This window comes from Bacillus rossius, chromosome 3 (genome assembly GCF_032445375.1).
Source record: "Bacillus rossius redtenbacheri isolate Brsri chromosome 3, Brsri_v3, whole genome shotgun sequence".
NCBI lineage: Eukaryota > Metazoa > Arthropoda > Insecta > Phasmatodea > Bacillidae > Bacillus > Bacillus rossius.
In genome coordinates this window covers 71,306,476-71,327,981 of record NC_086332.1, presented here as the reverse complement: position 1 = coordinate 71,327,981, position 21,506 = coordinate 71,306,476, and the positions used below count along the sequence as shown (strand labels likewise).

Here is a 21,506-nt window from a genome sequence, read left to right as displayed (position 1 = left end):
TAAATCGTACATTTGAAATGAAACACGTAATAAAAGAAATTTTGAGAAAGTAAACGTCTGTCAGACCCTAATAAGTGGTCTTGCGCATACTCAGACGCCTGAGATGGTTTTTTATTGAATTCCATATTGCCAAAGTTTTGCGAGAGTCGGATGAAACTGCAACGTACCTGGGTGAAAATTTTATTTTCTCTGCAGGCTATTAAGCTTAAAGTTTTATGTATGATTCATAGAACATTAAAATATTTTTAATGATAAATTTAGATGATAAAATTAAATTTATTCACTAAAAAATATACAACATTTTATTTAAAAGGTTATACATAGTTTAAAATATAAGTTTTCAAATGGTTTCCAAATGAAAAGTAAAAGGAATTAAAAAACGAAAAATTTCTTATAAAATTTCTTCTAAATTTAAAAACTTATTTTAAATTTAAATCCTTACATTATAACTGAAATACATACATATGGCAATTATATACAGTAAGTGTAATTTCTTCACATTAAATTCTCTAAATTTAGACACATCCTTTATTTTAGAGTCATTAACTAACTAATTGGAGCTATACAAATACAGTAAACTAGAAAATATGTTTCGAAATCCAAACAAAACTGAAATAAATATATTTTACTACATATAATTTGTAAACATATATAATTTATATTCATTTAAATACACTTTTACTGGAAAAAATATATACTATCGCAAAATGAAGATAAGTAACAATAACATTTTGTTTTGTATTGAGGCTTTTTATTTATTTAAAAAATTTTACCCAAAATTTTTTTTGTATATTGGCCTATATATGCGTTATTTATTGTTGCATGACCAAAAAATCACACATCTCTTTAAAATTTGGTCAGAAACATTATGCAACAATAATAAATTAAAATAAAACGGAGAAAATTATTCGATTCTAAATATCGGAAAGGAAAATATAAATATATAGAAATAAATATACATTTTTGTTTTACCTGATCTCTGAAGTGGTAAGGTAATCTCACAATGATACAGATAAATATTTTTATATCATTTGTAAGAATACCATTAATTTCACAGGTCTGCGATGAAAAAGTTTTTTAAATAAATTTATCACAAACATGTAGATGTTGGTCTGTATATAGCAAATTTAAACTTTGTTTTAACGTATCACGTTACAATCTTTTTGCATATAGATAAATATATAAATTTTCGTTATTTTTTTTTTTTTTACAAAATTGATTTCATGATCTATATTTCTATTCTATACTCTATGACCGACCATCCTATAGTCTATTGTTACTAACCTACCTTTCCCCTGTGAGAAAAAATATCAAAAAAAAGTTTTATGCAGTCTATGACTAATCATAGTGGTTTAAACTGCAAAAAAAAAGTGTATTAAAATATTATTTTATTAAATCTGTAACTATGGCTCCTCGGAGTTGCAAAAACAATTCAAATATATATTGCTATATTTGCGGACAATATACAATAGTTAAGCAAAGACTAAAAATAACAGACTTTGTAAAAAATGCTTATTATGCTTACTTCGTAATGAGGTTATGTTACCAAGAGAAACATTGGATTCCGCATACAGTATGCCGGCTATGTGTTGAAGTGGATTTACGGTAAATCAAAATCATTGTCATTCGGTATTCCTATGTTGTGGCGGGAACAAAAAAATCATACAGATGATTGTTATTTTTGTTTGACCAATGTAACAGGATATAATTCTAAAAACCGCGGCAAAATTGTGTATCCTGATGTTTCGTCTGTAACAAAAACAGTTCCACATGGACCCGTACCCATACCAGTTCCTACAAACACTAACAGCTTCGAAACGCCTTTATCACAAACCTCAGAACAAAGTGATCATCTGCAAAGCAATGGTGAAATTTTTCACCCTACAAATGACCCTCGACCTTTAAAACAGCAAGAACTGAATGATTTGGTACGGGATCTTGGATTACTTAAGGACGCTGCAGAACTTCTCGGTTCTCGACTAAAAGAAAATATTTATTAGATGCTGCAACTAGATTTTACTGGTATCGGAGCAGAGAACAAGAATTCGTGGAGTATTTTAAGAAAGAGGATAATTTAGTATTTTGCTGTGATATTGGCGGTTTAATACAAAAATTCAATATCGATTACAATACACAAGAATGGTGACTCTTTATAGATTCTTAAAAAAGAGGCTTAAAGTCAGTCCTTTTGCAGATTGGCAATAAATTTGCATCGATACCTGTAGCTCATTCAGTTTATCTTAAAGAAACTTACGAAAAGTTGCAAAATGTTTTGGAGAAAATAAAATACACCGAACACAAATGGTTAGTTTGCGGTGACTTAAAAATCATATGCATGCTTCTTGGTCAACAGCAAGGCTACACAAAATTCCCCTGTTATATTTGTGAATGGGGCAGTAGAACAAGATATTTACATTGGAAAAAAAAACTTATTGGAAAATTAGAATGGAATTGAAAGTGGGAGTAAAAAATGTCATCAATCCGAGCTTGATGCATCCCAAAAAAATATTGCTTCCACCACTTCACATCAAACTTGGTTTGATCAAACAGTTCGTAAAGGCATTACCGCAAGATGGAAATACTTTCAAGTATTTTTGTTTATGTTTCCCTAGCTTATCTGATGCGAAGTTGAAAGAGGGAATATTTACGGGACCTGATATCAGGAAACTGATTAGGGATACAGAATTTGAAAAAGTGATGACAAACTTGGAACGAAATACCTGGCATGGCTTTAAAAATGTCGTATCTAAGTTTCTAGGCAACACAAAAGATCCTGCGTATAAAAATATTGTCCAGGAAATGTTAAACGCCAATAAAAATTTAGGCTGTAATATGAGTCTGAAAATTCATTTTTTTAAGTCTCACATTGATTGTTTCCCAAAAAATCTAGGCGACTACAGTGAAGAACAAGGTGAACGGTTTCATCAGGACATAAAAGAGATGGAAAGAAAATATCAAGGCCGTTGGGACGTTAATATGATGGTGGACTATTGCTTGATGATACACAGAGATGAAATAAAAAATCATAAATGAAAACCAACAAAACGCAGCTTTTTTTTTTTTTCAAAAAGAAAACGTTATTATTGTTTTCTACATGTTTACCTTAATGTTTTATTTTAATAGCTATAGACTCAATAAAATTTTATAAAATATTCTAAAATGATTCTCATTCATTTTATTAAATTTTTGTTTTGTTCTTTTTCGTATTCAAATACTATATCATCTAAATCTGACAAATGTGATGTGGTATATATCATATGAATACCGTTTTCTATTACTTTTAAGACAATTAAAACAAATATTAACCATTTAACAAAAAAACTTTTCAAAAAAAATTTCATTGGCCTGTGTTATTTATGGTGGTACTGAAACATTAGTAAGGGTTTTTGGAGATTACATTATTTTTAAACCTTTTTACTAAACGAACAAATTCATCCGTGTTTATTTTTTATTATAGCAAACTAGAGAAGTGGTTAATATTTTTGATGAAAACTTTTATAATGTATATTAACTAAAACTTTTTAAATATTTCTCAAAAATTTTACGAATATTTGTTTGAATTTTGAACTGTAAATAAAAAAACAGGTATATTTATCGAAAACTTAAACACTGTTCATGTTTTTATTAATGTTTTATACAAATGCTTCTTCTTGCTCAAATGTATTTAAATTTATTACTTAGCATTATTTAAAAATTTTAAAAATCAATTTGGCCAATAATATAAAAAAAACACAAGCGTACGTCCTAATTTGAGTGATATGATGCTTAAATATGAGACTGTCAAAAAATAGAAACTATGTTTGTGCCAAAATGTTTAAATGTTTACTCTCGGCAAGGAATCGAAAAATCGTATGAATAATTTTAATACTTAAACTCTTTTAATAGAATACATTGTTTGTAAAATATTATTTAAAAATTCTTATTTATTTATTTTAAAATATAAAATGTTCAATAATCAAAATAAACTAATCTACTAAAATAAATTATTACTAAAATAATCCTTGATGTAAATAGTTTTATTCTTCAAATATTGTGTAAAAAGTAACACACATATAAATTAAATATAATTTCTACTTATTACGCTCAAAAATATTAAATACTTTTTGAAATCAAAAATTACAACGGAAACGTTTATGTGTTCTGTATAAATTTAAATACTTGTTAGATTAACAGATTCACATGAATTTCAGTTTTTGAGATTCTACCAATTCTGAACTTAATTTTTTTCATCCAAATAAAATCATTTACCAATGGAGAGTACCTGAATTATATTTTTAGTACTGTTATCTCATATTACTAAAGTTGATTAAAAGTTAAATGAGTTAAAAACAAAAAACAAAAAACCTGGAGAACAGCAATTGAATCTCTTAAAAATAATGATTTTACTGGAAATATAAAGTTAAATTAGGCTAAAATAATGTTTGATGTAATCACTTTTTACCAACAAAAATCTCAAGTGATGAGTATATAATGGCTGAATAGAACAAAGCAGTGATAATAAAACTGAAGAGGAAGTGTGTGGTTCTAAGTTATCAGCAGTGGCGCCGTAAGGATGGATGACTGTCATGACGTCCACCAGGAAATCCGGTCTTCCTCGGTGGTTTTCCTGGAAAAACCCAGCGTTTAATTTTCCCACGCATTCACGATTGCAGACCCCAGTTTGCGGGTACGTCACGGTGGAAATTTCCGTAGAAGATTCCAAGCTAGCCTGAACTGTCTCCGTTCCATGGGAAGTTCCAGCAGCCCACTGGCAGTTCCCACGGAAATCACACTTTTTGGCAAAGGGAAAATTTCTTTTGAAGGTTTCCTACAAAGATTGACATTTTTAGCCAGTTAAATGGTTGTTTTACTGGAGGGGAAAATGTTTATAAGTGACTTGTGTTACAATGCCAAAACACAATGGGAGTAAAACCCAATGAGCAAGAATCAAAAACCTCCTCACTGAGAGGGCCATCTTGTGCTTCCAAAATCGTTACTGTAAAACGGGAATAATAAACGTTATCCCCCCTTCCGGGAATCCTACCGATTTCGCCTCAGGCCAAAAATATTTCTTATATTCGTGGCAACGCCCGGTATGGTCCCTCACCAACTCGGTCGCTTATCGTTATTAGACGACAATTTGTACACATCTGTTGAAAAAAATATTCCAGATGAAACACACAATGCATAAATGCTATCGTGATAAACGTGCATGAAATGCAGTGAAATAATAGAATTGACATAATGTTGAATAACCAACATGGCATGAGAGACCCAGAGAAGGAAAATTATTTATATATATTATCAATACGTATTATTAAATTAAACAAATTACTTTTTGATCAATAGTAATAGTAACAACACTTTTAACAATTACAGGTGCTAAACCTGTAGGAGATCCTTATATTACAATAAGACAAATCATATATTTTAGATACTTTCTAATAAATAATAATATTAACATATCATGGGATAAAATACCAAACTTACTAATAAGTTTTTTAAAAACATATATTTTTAAAATATTAAAAATAAAACTTCATTGGTTTATATTAAAATTAATTCAACGCAAAAATAATGAAATAATGAAACGTTTAAAACCAATACATAATTACATAATTTATTTATAAGGGTAAATAAAACATTCAAGCCGAATATGTAAGTTTCATGACAAAATCTGTTTACTTTCATGCGTTTAAATTGCGTCCATGAGTGAAAGCTAGAGCACTGACGGTGTCAACACAGATTACAGCGGCGTGAGTCAGTGCGCGTTCCCTGGACAGTGCACTCTGCCCCCCTCCCTGCTTCGCCTTCCGTGCTGCTTGTTCTCAGGCGAGGCGGGAGAACTACACAGTGGTTTGTGGCTCGCTCGCTAGAGCGCATGTTCGCACATGGTCACAACTAAACAGGCACTGGGAAAAAAGTTATTAGTAGAGTCTCGCTAATCCGGGCCCCGCTAGTCCGGACATCCGGTTAATCCGGACGGATCTAAAAAAAAAAATTATGAAAAATAATGTTGTGACAAAGGATAATAAGAAAATACATTTCTAAGAGAGGGTCCTCTTGCCCTCAGTTGCCGGGAGTCTTACCGCTAGTTTTCCGCTCATCGTCTGTTTTCCAAGAAGTGACTCACTCTATACCTGCGAGTTGTATTGTTTTGTTCCCTTCAGTCGATGGTTACTCGTGCTGGTGATAGGTGCTCGTGACAGTTATTTTTATTTGTTGCGAGTGTTGTATTGTGTGCAATTATTAAGAGCAACGTAATGGCTACTAAACGTAAGAAAGTGACTGTAACAATGGAGCAAAAACAACGTCTTATTTCGTATTGATGCGGGTGAATCATTAACTAGAATCGCGCAAAATTTAGGAGTGGGAAAACAAACTGTTTCTGATTGGAAAAACAATTTGAAAGAAATTGAAGATTTTTGTGCCAAAATGGTGAGTAAGGACAGTCTGCGTAAAAGAAGCACGTTAAAGAAAAACAAAAAATGAAACTTTAGACGAGGTTTTGCCAACAACGTGAACAAGTCGTTCCTCTGTCGGGCGTAACATTACAAGCGTTCGCGCTCAAACTCAACGAAAAATTAAATGTAAATTAATTGTAATTTTAATGTATTGTATTATTCATAAGTTACATACATGTGTACTTAGTTTTTTAAGTACTTTATAGTAAAACACAGTTGATTTTTAAGTATAAAGATTTTTTCTTTAGCCTATAAAACTTGTCTTTGATACATTTTAAAGTTGATTACGTTTAATCCGGACTTTCGGTGATCCGGACAGGGTCTGGTCCGGACAAGTCCGGATTAGCGAGACTCTACTTATTTCCATTTAAGGACGTATTTGAAGGGAGAAGGGCCTAGCCCCTCTATAATCTTCATTTTTCTCTCATTAAGCAGATTAAAAAGACTGCTGTATGGTTCAATTCATGTGCAATGAATATGGAAAATTAGAAAGTAGTCTTTTATTAAAAAATGCATTAAGAGAGACTTCATATTTATGATTTTAAGGTTTTTGAAAAAGCAATTAAGGTTCCTCAAATAGATTTAAAATGTGTGTTTTAAAGCATATATTTACAACAATTCCGGAGGAGAACTCCCCGTTTATTTGGGGGATATTCCATAGCACCCCTTCTAACAGGCTTTTCAAAAATATATTCTTACACCTTCCTTCGGCCCACCTCTTCCACAAATCCTGGGTATGTCCATGTTGTCATCACAAAATATATTTGGTCAAACTACAGCATGTCCATAAAATAATGTCACAGTTATAAATTTTAATAGTATCAACTGTCAGAGTTGTAGTGTTGGTTCAAGGTCACAATTAAAGAGTAACGCAAACAGTTTTAGATAAGCGCATGCGCGAATACTGTTTTGTTGTTTTCTCTCTTGCAGTCCAAAATAATGGTTCTTTCCCCAATTAGTATAGAGTGAACCTGTGAACTTTATTTGGCAACAGAATGGAGGCCCTACCCATTGGAATCTTTTTGTACGAGAGTGATTGAACGTCATGGTCCCTGGCTTTTGGATTGTTCGTAATGGTCTATACGGCAGAAAGCTTTTTCGTTGGCCTCCACGTTCACCTGACATAACACCATACGATTTTTTTTCCTTTGGGGCTTTATAAAAGACTGTGTCTACGTTTGTCGCTACCTAATGATTTTCCAGAGTTGAGACACATAATTTAAGCGGCTATTGCTTACATTTCTCCGAATGTTTTAACAAAAGTGTAGGAAGAATTGGACTTTAGGTTGGATGTGTGCCGTATAACAAAAGGTGCACATATTAAACATTTGTAAGAAAAACTAGGTTAGTTTACCTTCAATTTGATGTATGATTTGTTGTAATGTTCTTTTATGGAATTCTGTATTGCGGTGACGAAAAAATAATACTGAAGTGTTCATCAAGTGCCTTATTAATTATAACATTTGTTTGTCATTTATAAATTTATTGCATTATTGGGACTAAAATTATTTTTCTGTCCCAAAAAATATGCGTTTCGCTCCATACTGGCAAAACATTGTTACATACATTTGGAGGGGGATAGAGATTTAATTATGTAAAGTGGGTAAATTCATTTTCTAAAAAGGTGTTTTTTTAATAACATTAATTTATTCATATATTATTACTTGATCAAATAAACTATACCAATAAGTCACTCAATGTATGTCAAGTCCACAGTTCACCCCTCACTGGAGCTAGGTTCAACAATGGTTCGCCCCTCACTTAGCCCTTTAGCACACACAGCCTCACGCCACTCGGTCACTCACACACGGTCCCGTCGTTCAACACCTACGCCGCTCGCTGAAATTGCAATTTACTCAACCTGCCTGTTGAAACTCCCGCAGTTTTTATACCCGTTGGCCGTATTTCTGGAACGGACTGGAGTGGTTGTGACTTTCCGCGTCATCCTGGGCGTAACCGATGCCCGAAACATCCAGAACCGCGTCGGAGTCACGTCACTCCACGCGGCGGCCTCTGAAAGCCTGCAGAATTCCCAGGCCATGAAGAGGTAGATTACGGCGCCGAGGCAGGAGGGAGTGGAGGTAGGGTTTTGGCTTGGTCGGGCCGCTATAACCCTGGTATGCGGACGTGATGTCAGTGCTGTGCAAGCTGGAAGGCCCGCCCAGGTACCTGGTATGCGGCATGGCTCTGCCTCCAGCACACTTTGTAACACTGCTCCCTCCTTAAAACCTGTTCGTACCGAACAGTACCCTAATGGTACTGGATATGGCCCACTTCTTGGCAGACGTACCATCGCGGCCGTCCTCCGACTCTTCGGGGTAATAGGTCCACTATGCGATTACTATGGACCTCGCGCTTCTTCACTTGTTCCCTTGCTGCCATGGCGTCTCCCTTCCGATCAGACAGCCCCGATGGACCAGTTCCCGTTTTGGGCATCTCCACGGTACATGCCCTTGTTATTGGCACGCAGATCACCGTAGGCGACTTCCTGCTCCTTGAACCTGCGAATTGTCATCCTCCTTAATCCCATTGTCGCATCGCTGTCCTCCTTCCTTCGGTTTCCTCCCACGATTCAGGCAGTCGCACTCGACATGCCCCCTTTCTCGACATGCGAGGCACCTTGGGGTTTTCTTTTCTTCGAATCAGTAGACTCTTCTGACCAATCTTGTTATCACAGCATTTTACTTCTCTCTTGGATTCTCTACATCAATTCAGGCAGTCGCTAGGATGTGTCCTAGTTCTTTGGAGATGAAGCACCGGATGATTCTTGTTCTTAGAAATTGTGATTTTTAAACGACTTCCTTAATGACCCGAGGATAATTCCTTCGTTAGTACTCGAGCTGCCATTCACTTTGTGGTCAGGTTTTAGCACATCCTGCCTCGCCCTGATGCTCATGTTTCTTGAGGCAATGTTGGTACCTTTAATTTCCAAGGTATGACCAAGAGCATGATGATATTTTTGTTACGAGCCTTACGAAAATTTCGTTGAACCTCCGCATCTCTGAGTCCGTCTATAAATGCATTTGTGGCTAGCTGCTGTTGGAACTCTGCAGGAACTTCTTGGTAGGCGAGGTTCACGAGCTGCTCAATGTCAGCTTCGAAGTCCTGGGGTGTTTCTGAAGATCGCTGTTGACTTGTCTTCAGGGCTTTTCTATACACCTCGTCCATGTGTCTGTCGTTATACCTCAGCTCAAGGACTTCTACTAGTAATCTATCGTCTTTCTGGTCTGGTTCTGGTTGGCAGCAGCTCGAGTGGAGATTCTCTCAAGGCCAAGACGAGTTCTGTAGTCTTTTCTTCCTCGCCCCATCATTTACTTCTGCAGCTGCCTCGAACTGTCTTCTGTACACCGTACATGAAGATTGACTATCGAATGTGGGTGGCTTTAATTTTGGGTGGTTGTTTGCAGCGCCTTCCACCTTCACTTCCCCGTCTCGTAGCAGCTGCTGCTTTCTTCATTGTTCGTCGGCATTCTTTATTTAGAGCTCCTACTCGCTGTTCGGTGGCCTGTTCGAGTTTATCTAGCTGTTGCGCCATAAGTTCCTCATGTTCTGCCAGATGCTGTAGCCCCATTATTTTTATGCTATTTTATTTGCGACTAATATTCACATTGCTAATTCAATCACCACAATTAATGTACGTTCAAAAATCTCTAAGTATCTGTCCAGTCCACAGTTCACACTTTTCACTGGAGCTAGGCTCAACAGTGGTTCGTCCCTTACCTCACACCTTTCCGCACACACAGTCGCACGCCACTCGGTCACGCACGCGCGCTCCCGTCGCTCCGCGCCTGCGCTGGTCGCCAAACACGCCCAGATTCGAACTCCTGCGGATGCCGGCGTCACGGCTTTTATACCCGTTGGCCGGTTTTCTGGAACGAACTGGAGTGATTGTGACTTGTCGCCTCGTCCTGGGCCGACCCGACGCCCGAAACATCCAGAACCGCGTCGGAGTCACGTCTAGGGATAGTTGACGGCGCCGAGAAAGGAGGGAGCGGAGGCCGGGGGTGGCAAGGTCGGGTTGCGATAATCCTCAACGGTATGCACACGTGACGTCAGTTAACGTGCGGGCTCCCTCGGCCAGACTACATCTGGAGGGCCTCAGCTCGCTTTGTAACAATATGTATACAACAAATATGATATAATAGAAACACTAAAATTACATTTCTTTATAAATATAAATATTTTAAAATGCAAAATTATAAATTTTTAGTAACAAAAAAATTATTTTCGTTTGAAGACAAAGCATACCATAAGGGTTGGTGCATTAATTCAAGGTTGGTAACATAGCTCGTAGCCCTCTATCCCAAGGCACGCAAATGGTTTAGGTCTGCTATCCTACGAGGTTACGCTTGTGGTAAGAGGCGCGCCGTATTTTACCTTTCCACGTGGGAATCGAGACGCACGCGCAAAACAGCTAACACTAAAAACGCGTGACGTTTCGCAAGCCACGCCCAAAAGTGACAGCACGCAAACCACGACGCACGCACGAAACCACGCACATGCGTATTTCTATATCCTCTCCCAACCCCCCCCCCCCCCCCCCCCCCCCAACACAGCAAACAACGCCACGACCACCATATATGTGTTTCCAAAACAAACAGATATTGCCGTGCATGAGACATAACATGCTCTGCCGTATCGTTAATTTTCTCAAGTTTCTAAATCTCGCGTCATTACGAATATCTCCACTCTGGAGGGAAAAAATTATTTTCCTCAGGTTATTTTTACCGTCCCGTGGTGTGAAAGTTAAAAAATGGTAGGCTTACTTTTATAATTACGCGTTAGTTTTGATAGGAAACAGTTTGTAAAGAATTTATTTTTGTACAGAAAAATAAAGATATGTCTTTGTAAAAAAAATTTTTACACACAGATTTTTATTATTTACTTAAGAATGAAGCAATTTATCCCCCTACATTTATCTTAAGATAGTACAGAGTTCTTTTAATTTTTAGTGTTGTAATAGCAACACAAGACGCTCTCGCTTTAAATCGACGGGTTAATCGAACCTCTCTCCTCTCCCCATGCCCTCCTCCGGGCCATTCCTGACCAAAAACACTCGGGAGGTGATACTGTACGCTATCACACGGCAATCACAATAGCGCGAATTACGCGACGCGATGGTCGTGAAGTGAATACAATAATTTCCTAGCCAATTAGGTTCGACACATTAGTTTCGCCAGTGCGACAAATTCGTGGGCGCGACAGATTTTTTGATTTTACTTTTTTATTTCCATCGCGTAGCGGGCGTGACTTTGCTGAAAGAGCGTTAGATTGGATTCTGGGGGGGGGGGGGGGGATGGTTCGACTGGTGCATTCGTATTATAATTATCTTTGTTGCTTCTGAGTCCAGCCATGTATGCACTAGCAGCTAGCTGCTGTCGGATCTCTGCAGGAGCCTCGGGGTATGCGAGGTGCACAAGTCTCTCGATGCCAGACTCGAACTCCTGAAGTGTTTCCAAGGGTTTCTGTAAGCATGTCTTCAAAGCAGTCCTGTACAACTTGCCCAAATGTCGGTCACCATACCTTAAAATAAAGTAAATTTAAGGATATATCTGTGCAGTTCAATACATGCCCTAAATCTATAAAGGTTTAAAGATGTGTATTTACAAAATTATTTTGACCTCCAAACCATGTATTTTTTTTTAATGAGCTGTAACAATACTAATTAGCTCTTCCTAGGCATAGTTATTCTGGTCCGCAACTGGTATGGTCTGATGCAGCTAGAGGGGAGGTGATCTAAGAGCCGAAACGAGTGCTGTGGCTCTTTCTTCCTCGCTCCACCCTTTCACTTTAGCAGCTGCCTCGAATTTATGCCTGTATACTGCTCCAACGATTCGCCATAGAATGTGGGTGGCTCGAATTTTGGGTGACCATTTGTAGCACCTTCCGTTTTGACTTTCCCAGAAACACTCTTCCGGTTTACAGCTTCTGTAACCTCATTGATCATTAAGCGGCATTCTTCAGTTACAGCTGTTCGGTGGTCTCCTCAAGCTGAGGCAACTGCTGTTCCAACAGTTCTTCATTCTCGGTAAGGTGCTGTTCTTGTGCTAGATGCTGTTCCAAACATTGCACTTTTCCATCTAGCTTCAAGCTAGTTTCCTCCATTTTCTTCCTCATTTATTCTTGCACAACAATGCAGCATCTCTTCTCTAACCCTGTTTATCTCTTCGTGGCAGTTATTCATTTATTCTTGAACCCCTCTTCATCTATTCTTGACAACTATTTTATTCTTCATGTCCTTCAGACAACTCTTCACCCACTCCAGGCTAATATCCATTTTCTCCTGACTTCTCTTAATTTGAAGAATAGCCGTTAATTTCCTAATTTTCTTCGGCTGCAATTTTCTTTGTCAATAGGCATTTACAGCCTAACTAATATCACTCATTTTCTCAACCTAACATACCCAATACTTTACTCCAGTTAACTATGGTGTTCAGAAATAACAATTTTTTTTTGTAATTTACAAATTTTTACTACTTATACGTTTAATTTAATATAAAAAAAATTATATTCTAAATTTCTTATTTTTAAATCCATTAATTAAGGCTATCCCAATTACTGACACGAAAGTTTACTTATGGGAATGCAGGTCCGGGAAGTAAAGTCCAAATTAATTAATTAGGATTGACTTATTAACTAGTATTTATGTGTTTTTTACTAAATTATAACAATATAAATGATTGTCCGCAAAACTGATCTGAGTTTAATATATCCACTATTCACTCTCCCCACTGGATCTCGGCTCGACAGTGGCTCTACTGCTCGTCTCTTACCACACGTCTCTGTCCCAACACACTGCCTCGCACTTCTCACCCATCTGCCGCACACCCACCACAGTCCCTGATGCTCCTATCCTCGCACAAGAAGCCTGTTTCTCGTCTCCCGCTATCGCTCGCCAAGAGGTCTCTCGCCCTCTTTGCTTCACACAGCAGCTCGTAGGTCGGCCTCGCCTTTTACATCTCTCCTATCTCACCATGAAAACGTTTCGTAGCTTTTGAAATTTTGCGTCGTCCAAGTCTCCCGAATTAACACTCGAAGCTGCGAGAACAGTGGTGTTCTAATTACGCTACTTCACATGACGGGGCTCTTGTAACCTGCTGTACCCTCCAGAAAAACAGCAAAGTGCCTGTTCTCCATGCCAAGGCGGGGCGTTAGGGTGTATGTGGTTGTCAGAAATTGGACTGCGAATGGAAGGTCCTAGTAATTGTGAGTGCAGGACGGGTGATACCTGTGTCGCACCCGTTCAAGGAAGAGGCGGGGTTTCCCCTAAGAATCCACCAGGCCTGCGAGCCAGTCTGGCTGGCCGGTCCTCGTCCCTAGCAGTCTCGTAACATTACAATTATTTCGTGAAATCTTTGAAATGTGTCCACGTACTATGATAATTTTTTTTTTTGCTAGTCAATGTTAAATTTAAGTTTAGCATATTTACATATAAAAAATGGCGACAAAAAAGGTATCATATATTTGGTGTGTTATTTAATGGCAATAAAATGTATATAAATAAAAATGTAAATGATCGTTCGATAAAAATCTCAAATTTCAGAAAGTTATTCACTGATTGCTTTGAAATAATGACACAACGTTGCATTCGAATACGCGAATGTTTTTATATACCCATGTCACACCTGTGACGGGTAAAATGAGAGATGGATAAAAATTAATTGTGAGTTTATCTTCTGTTTTATAAAGTTAAATATATAGATAGGAAGATATAGACTTAGAGAGATAGAGAGATATAGACAGGTTATAGAAGTACAGAGAGATAGAGGAGCTTTATATAGAGAGATAAATATAGTGAGATTTATAGAAGGATATATATGCTTTGTATATGAGTACCTACCTCAAAAAATTACAAAAAAAAAATTAAAAGACATAGCAACGCATGCAGGGAATTAGAAGGATATATATGCTTTGTATATGAGTACCTACCTCAAAAAATTACAAAAAAATATTAAAAGACATAGCAACGTATGCAGGGAATTAGTTAGCTAGTTTTATATATAATAGTTTGTTTGGTTTTTGTTGCGCGTATGGAAACCGCGTTTTCAAAATAACGCGATTCTTTCTAGTCACAGAGCGTCCGTTACACTTGTTTGAATCCAGCTTGACTTTGCAGTTTGCACGAATTTGACTGCCGGGGTGATGCGCATCCACTAACGTGAGGATAGTGGGGACTACATCCTAATGACGCATATTGCACCGCGCATGCGCGATCCTTGGAGATCATAGCCACCAAACAAAGTATGTGTGTCATGTAACTTGTCTCAGATTTGGCAGTACCCTAATTCCACATGCAAAACAAAGCATTATGTTTGTTTAGAAAACCGACCCACTTGAAGTCGTTTACAAACACTGTTGTTATAACAGTGGCAGAATAATACGTGCACCATTTAGCATTGTCTTTTAAAATTGTCAAATTTGGAACAATTTTCTTATTATACGTGTCATAAACCTCAGCGCGCTTATGCAATGATGCTTCAATACGTCACGTATTCGCGCTCCCCTAGGTGCCTCTACCCGCGATCCAAATAGCTGAATTGATGACTAATCTTCACATAACAAACGTTGTTTTATTTAATTTTAAGTGGTGAACTCATGATTTCATAGGGGTATTATCACATATAACGTATCACTTTTCTACCACCTTTATACGTTAGTGAAAAAAAAATTTTTTTTTAGCAATTTTTATTCTCCAAATACTAAACATTGAAAGTAAATAAGAAAAATTTAAACTAATGTTGGTTACTGTAAAGGTTTGAATGAGTATTGAAATTTTTCAGAAATAGGTATATACAAATTACAAATTTTTCATTTAAAATTATTATTTTTAAATAACAAAATATGTCCTGTTGTACTATGCGCACCGTTTGGTGACCAATTCAAAAGTTACAGCAACGGTCGTATGGACGTATTTTTGTGTGATTCATGCGCAAACTACCCTTTATCGCTTAAAAAGAGCGCACAAGGCTGAATAAAGTCGTTCGAACAGATTTCACGATCATTATTTTTTTTTAAAATCTCCACTGTTATTAGTACAATAATGAACGATAAATTCATAACCTTTATAAAATTTATAAGTTTGATTACATTTTTTCCTAGTGGAAATTCTGCTACTAGCAGTTGTAACAATTGTACCTACTACAAACACAAAAAAAAATTTAATCTTCTTTGTTTCCTTACGTTTACTTATGTTTAAGATGTAATTCTATAAGTAAACGAAACCCAATGCTATAGAACTTTCAAGTAATTGATGAAATTAATATGACGAAACTTCAGCTCTAATTGAATCCAAGATCTATTAATATTATATATATAAATGTATCGATGGTCTTTAAATTGTTCTATAAATAGTATGCAACACGAGCTTAAAATTGGACACATGAAACCGTCAAAAAGGTCATCTTCGTTGCAAACGTTTAAATAAAAAAATTAAGAAAATGACTATGAAACAATTAACTATTTGTTAACTCTATTGTTACGAGTGGGAAGACAGGTTCAGAAAAGATATCCCAATTAAATAAAAACAGTTTTATTTATTTACTACTAATTAAACTATTAATTAAATTACAAAACATAAAATGTTTGTCCACAAATCAATCACGCTTTCATTTAGTCCACTAGAGCTCGACAATAGCTCTTACCTCACACCTCTGTCCCAACACACTGCCTCGCACTACAAACTCGTCCGTGGGACACAACAAGTCCCGGATGTTTCGGAACAATTTAAAGACCATCGATACATTTATATATATATAATATTAATAGATCTTGGATTCAATTAGAGCTGAAGTTCCGTCATATTAATTTCATCCATCACTTGAAAGTTATATAGCACTGGGTTTCGTTTACTTATAAAATTACATCTTAAACATAAGTAAACGAAGCCCGTCGCTCGTCGTGTCTACCTTCGCTCACCAAAGGGTCACTCGACCTCATCACTTTACTGCCTCGGAAGCTCAGCTCCCTTCTAGAATGGTTTTGCACTCGTTTGAAGTGTCGCGTAATCAAGGTCAACTTGACATCCGAAGCTCCCAGAACAATGGCGTCCTAGTTAGCGCCACTTCTCGCGGGCGGAGCTCTGGGAACGTGCCGAACCGTACAGAAGCGCTGGGAAAATTGGGGGATGGGGTAACGAGGTGCCGTTTCTAATTAAATTATGCGTGTAACTATAATAGACCACTCCCCACTCGCAGGCGAGCGCGCGAGTATGCCTGTATATATGATCTAATATGATCTAATGCCACGCAAGTTTTAGTATTAATTTTGCAGTTCAAAGTTAACATTAAAAAAATATATGGTGACCAAAATTTATAACCTAACGATAAATGAGAGTATGCTGTTGGAATATTTTTTCTGGAAATCTTTAAACTGAAAGTAACGAGGAAAAAAAATGAATTAACCAACCTGGCGTGTGAGACCGAGGTTTAAGTTACAAACAAAAGGAAATATTAACGATATATAATATATTACTTTACAAAACCTGCATTTTAAATGTAAACTAAGACCGGTCAAAAACAGCATTTCACCGTCTGCAGGGGCTTAAGAGTCATCGTCCCTAATTTATTGCTCTTGGGTCGTGGGTTCGACATCACTTGTGGCATGACTGTTTTTTTTTTGTAGAATTATTTTGGCAAGAGGACGTTAAGGAGCCACCTTGCTTGCCGCACGTGCTCCAAAAGCGCGGGAGCGCTAAAAGCGTCATTGGCTCGCGCATCACAATTCTCTTCGCCTCTACGCTCCAGGCACAGAACTGGAGTGCAGTCTTTGCGTCAGTGACGCGCCCCTATGATACTTTAACCAGCTTGAATATTCCACTTACTTTCCAAAAAATTACGAGAAAACATCCATTTGAGCCATTTTCACTGTCCAAAAAAAATACATGTTATAGACGAAACTATGAAAAATAAAACTTGTTTAGTAAAGTTTAATTATATGCTATTTGTAATCAGCCACTTCAAAAATATGTTGATGCGGTTTTTAAATGACGAATTGACTTTCGGAGCTCTGAAAGCCGTTTGGCGGCCCGGTTAGGCGGCCACCTTAATATTGCCTTTAATATTGTTATGAAATTGCTAGCAACGAGGCTGACCGTCCAGCCTGCGGGAGGGGCGAGATGCAGGTAGCGCCATTCACTCCCCTACAACTACACGGAAATCTGATTAGCAGCGTACCTCTCTGTCGCTCTCGAGGGTTCGGCACGTTCCCAGTGCCCCGTCAGGGTGAAGTGGCGTAATTGGGACGGAATTGCTATCGGAGCTTCGAACGTCAAGTCCGGGGACCTTTGGCACGCCACGCACGAATTAAAAACCTCACTGGAATCTCAGCACACTAACACGCCTCTAAAGCTCACCAGCATGGCATTTACAACACGCCAGTTCGCCGATGTAACTGCTGTACACCAAGCATAATTCACCTGAAGGTACTCTTCAGGACAGAGTTCCAAATCATCCAACAAAATCCAAGTGATTCTACAGAAGTGTGGTGGTGCATCTTGGAAAAAAAGTGCACAAAAGCGAGTTATAGGAACTTCGGTTTCTGTTCTCGCACACACGCTAAATGCCCCACATGCTGGCAATACGATGGGTCGGCGAGCTGCAGACAAGTAAAGCGAAGATTGCGAAACTGATGTGGATACCGACGAATCCTTGTGTAGTGAAGGGGTTGAGTGACCCCTTGGCAAGAGATAGCGGGCGACGAGAGACAGGCTTCATGGGCGAAAGGGTGAGTAGTGCGAAGCAGTGTGTTATGACCGAGGTGCGCGGTAAGAGACGAACAGTAGAGAGAGCCACTGTTGAGCTCAGTAAATAGTAGACTTATGAAAGTACGAAAAATATGTCGACAGTCATTTAGATTTTTAATTCAGGAAAACGTGTGTACATAGTAGTTAACTAATAAACTTTCATTAATAAATTTATATATTAATATAAAATAATATTTTAAAACGTATTCAGATTCGTCCTACAGTTTATTCACCCCTTGCGCTAAGGTTTGAAGTTATCAAAAAAAATTCAGTCAAAAGATTTGGTTATATAATATATATATTTAATTTTTACAACACTTTTTAGCGGGCTGAGCATCGTGTCTACTAAGAGGTTAACTAATCGTTACTTCTGCGACTTAATTTTGGCAACCCCTTTTTGTAAGGGTTGGTCGTATGAAAACATTTTTACTAGACATAAATTTTATGTAATACTAAAATTATTTGGTATAGCTTTGAACGGTTTTTATTCTGGGCCTACTAAGGAATTTATGAAGTTTTGTTCTCTAAACTCAGTTCCCCCCCCCCCCCTTGCCGTAATGTTTGTTAGTAGGTACATATAAATAATTGTTTTAGACAAACTTTTTGGAACTATCATTGTGAGGTATAATAACCTAAATGGATGCGCAATATTTTATATTAAGTGAGTTGTGATTATTACTTAGTTTTTTTTTAGACCTATCATATTTCTACCTCATTTGTCTAATTTGTCTAATTTTGCCAATTCACTAACTTTACCGAGATTTTCTATCTGTATAATTTATGTATCGGTGTGGACAATTTGTAAAAGGTCACGCCAATTATCGTAACTCGTAACCATAATACATCTATATTCTACACACACACACACACACACACACACACATATATATAGGTATATATATACATTGAGTTGACGATGGCTTTGTGGTATACGGTATACGTGTAGGGATAATGGAAATTCAAACTATGTAAAAATCGTCTGGAAGTAAGACCATATGGCTGGGTGCACAATTATAAAAATAACAGTAACAGTAACAGTGGGTCGTACGCACGAAATTTTTGTCCACCATATTTTCGAACCTACTACTAGTGCATGAGATGGTCGTGTGCATGGGAAAGAGGTCGTACGCATAGGAGGGAATTGAATTAATTTTAGTTCTGTTACGGACGTATAGTAGAGTATGATGCATTTTGGTGGGGCTAGAGAACTATTTATAATTATAAATAATATTGTGGCAAGAAATCGTCAACATATTACAATGCACAGGCATATGTAATTCCTGCTTTAAAAATTAATTATTGCTATTACTGATGAAAAATCACTATCAATTAATGTAAATAAAAAAAATAATATAATCCTTACGTAGAAAGGTAAAACAAAAAATTTTTTTACATAGCTAAAATAAATTTATATGTTGAAAAACTTTGTTCTCAAATGGCTTGTAAGATGTCACAGGATTATAATTTGGTAGTTAATTTTTAACTTAGTTATTCACTTTCACAACCGACAGATGTCGAGTACTTATCGAAATTTCATTGGCTGAAATTAACAGTAAGATTTCAATTGCGAACCCGATTTTGCACAGGTAGGTCGTGTGCACAGTTGTGTGCGTGGCCTGCTTTCTACTCGCTTATGTTTTTAATTGCGAACTCAGCCTAAGTCCGCCTGAAATGAAAAGCGTTTCGTTTCTTCCCTCTCCCCCTCGATACTTGGTGGTTCGTCCGCGCCAGCTATCTGGACTCCAGCAGCGCTGCCGGGGAGCAGTGAAGCCCCGAGGGCCTAACGGAGTTGGAAGGTGAGTCAGCGCGCGCAGTTTCCCGTTGGCCGCCACGTCGTCACCACCTACTCGCCGGGCGCATTCCGTTCCTCGCGCCATCCCTCCGACCGGCCCTGCGCCTCGTGCACGGATACACACTGGCCTTCGCCCGTCCGTCAAAACCTCACCAAGCTTCAACATTCGACAGGCCGGACGGATGAAATACATACCCTCCAAATTTTAGCAAGATACCTAATGCCGGCTACCTTTACTAAATCCTTAAAGGTGTTTAAGTATGTTTATTTGTTTAGCTACTTTTATAAGATTTTTTAAGCTTATTTTTGAACAAATGAAAATATTTCAATAAATATCAGAGCGAAAAAAAAAAAGTCATTTTGATAGTTTAATAAGTGCTTAACTTTCATGATCGTCAGTCTAATATATCTATGAAAGATAAATTTTCATCTGTATTTAAGATTTAATGTATGTTGGCAGCATTAAAATTAAAAAAAAAAAGTATTTGTTGAACGTGCGGATCATGGTGGATCGCCCGGCCTGTTGACGGACGGACGGGGGACGGACGGAAGCGACGGATCATTGCGAGTCCAGCTATAGGCCTACCACCTTTCAGGCGTCCGACAGCAAGGAAAACACGGGATGCCTGGAGTTTTCAGAGAATTTTATACTCCTCGTAAAATTAAGTATTAGTCTTAATGACCGTGGTTATGAACTACGTCAGAACGCAAGAAACACGATAAGGTAAAATTTCAACAAGTTTTTTCAAATACCCGTTTATAAATGAAGCGAGACGCAAAAATGTAACGCAAGCATCGAGAGCAACTTTCAACTTTTTGCGTTTCGGTTTGCGTTTCGCCCTCCATATTTGAAGTGAGTGTTCCGAAATATTTTAATTTGCATAGAAGACCACGGAGTTTTTGTTTTATTTTAAACATAGCGTTTTGCACGTGTTAAACTTAACGCACAGAGAAAATATCAATTTATTGACATTTTAATTTGTTTTCATGATAAACGTTAATTATCAAAAGAATCCCCGGGAAGTTATTAGTTTTCTAGAGTTTTACATTTTAAAGTTGTAAGGTTAGTGCCAGCGTGTGATTTTGCGGGTTATTATAGGAGACAGTGAATTTCGTAACCCAGCTGGCAATATGATGGATTGGCGGTTGTTTCAGTTGCGCGTTGTGTTGTTACGACCTTGAGTTACTGCGTGATTTATAAACCCGGCCCTATAGGTGGTGAACTTTATGGTATAAGACTTTTCTTTCATTTAACCACATTTATAAATTTTCTACAACTATATCACAGCTTTAATATATATATATATATATATATATATATATATATATATATGACTAAGGTTTAAATACCGATAAAGTAGATAACGTGCTTTAAAACCAACTTGACCGTTAGCTAAATGTTCAAAGATAAAAGTTAACACATTCAAAACTTACCCAGAAATATAATTTGCGCGTAATTAAAAATTAAGTACAGGCATGCACCTTCTGGAATGTTATTAATAGTTATGAATCGCACGAATAAACTATTGCA

The 21,506-nt window shown here is 37.2% G+C and overlaps 1 protein-coding gene across 2 annotated transcripts in view; it reads left to right on the top strand.

Annotated features, from left to right (window-relative positions):
- LOC134530883 (G-protein coupled receptor Mth2-like) overlaps positions 1-21,506 on the top strand; it is a 224,832-nt gene that overhangs the window by 38,724 nt on the left and 164,602 nt on the right. The gene's annotated exons all lie outside the window — the stretch shown is intronic.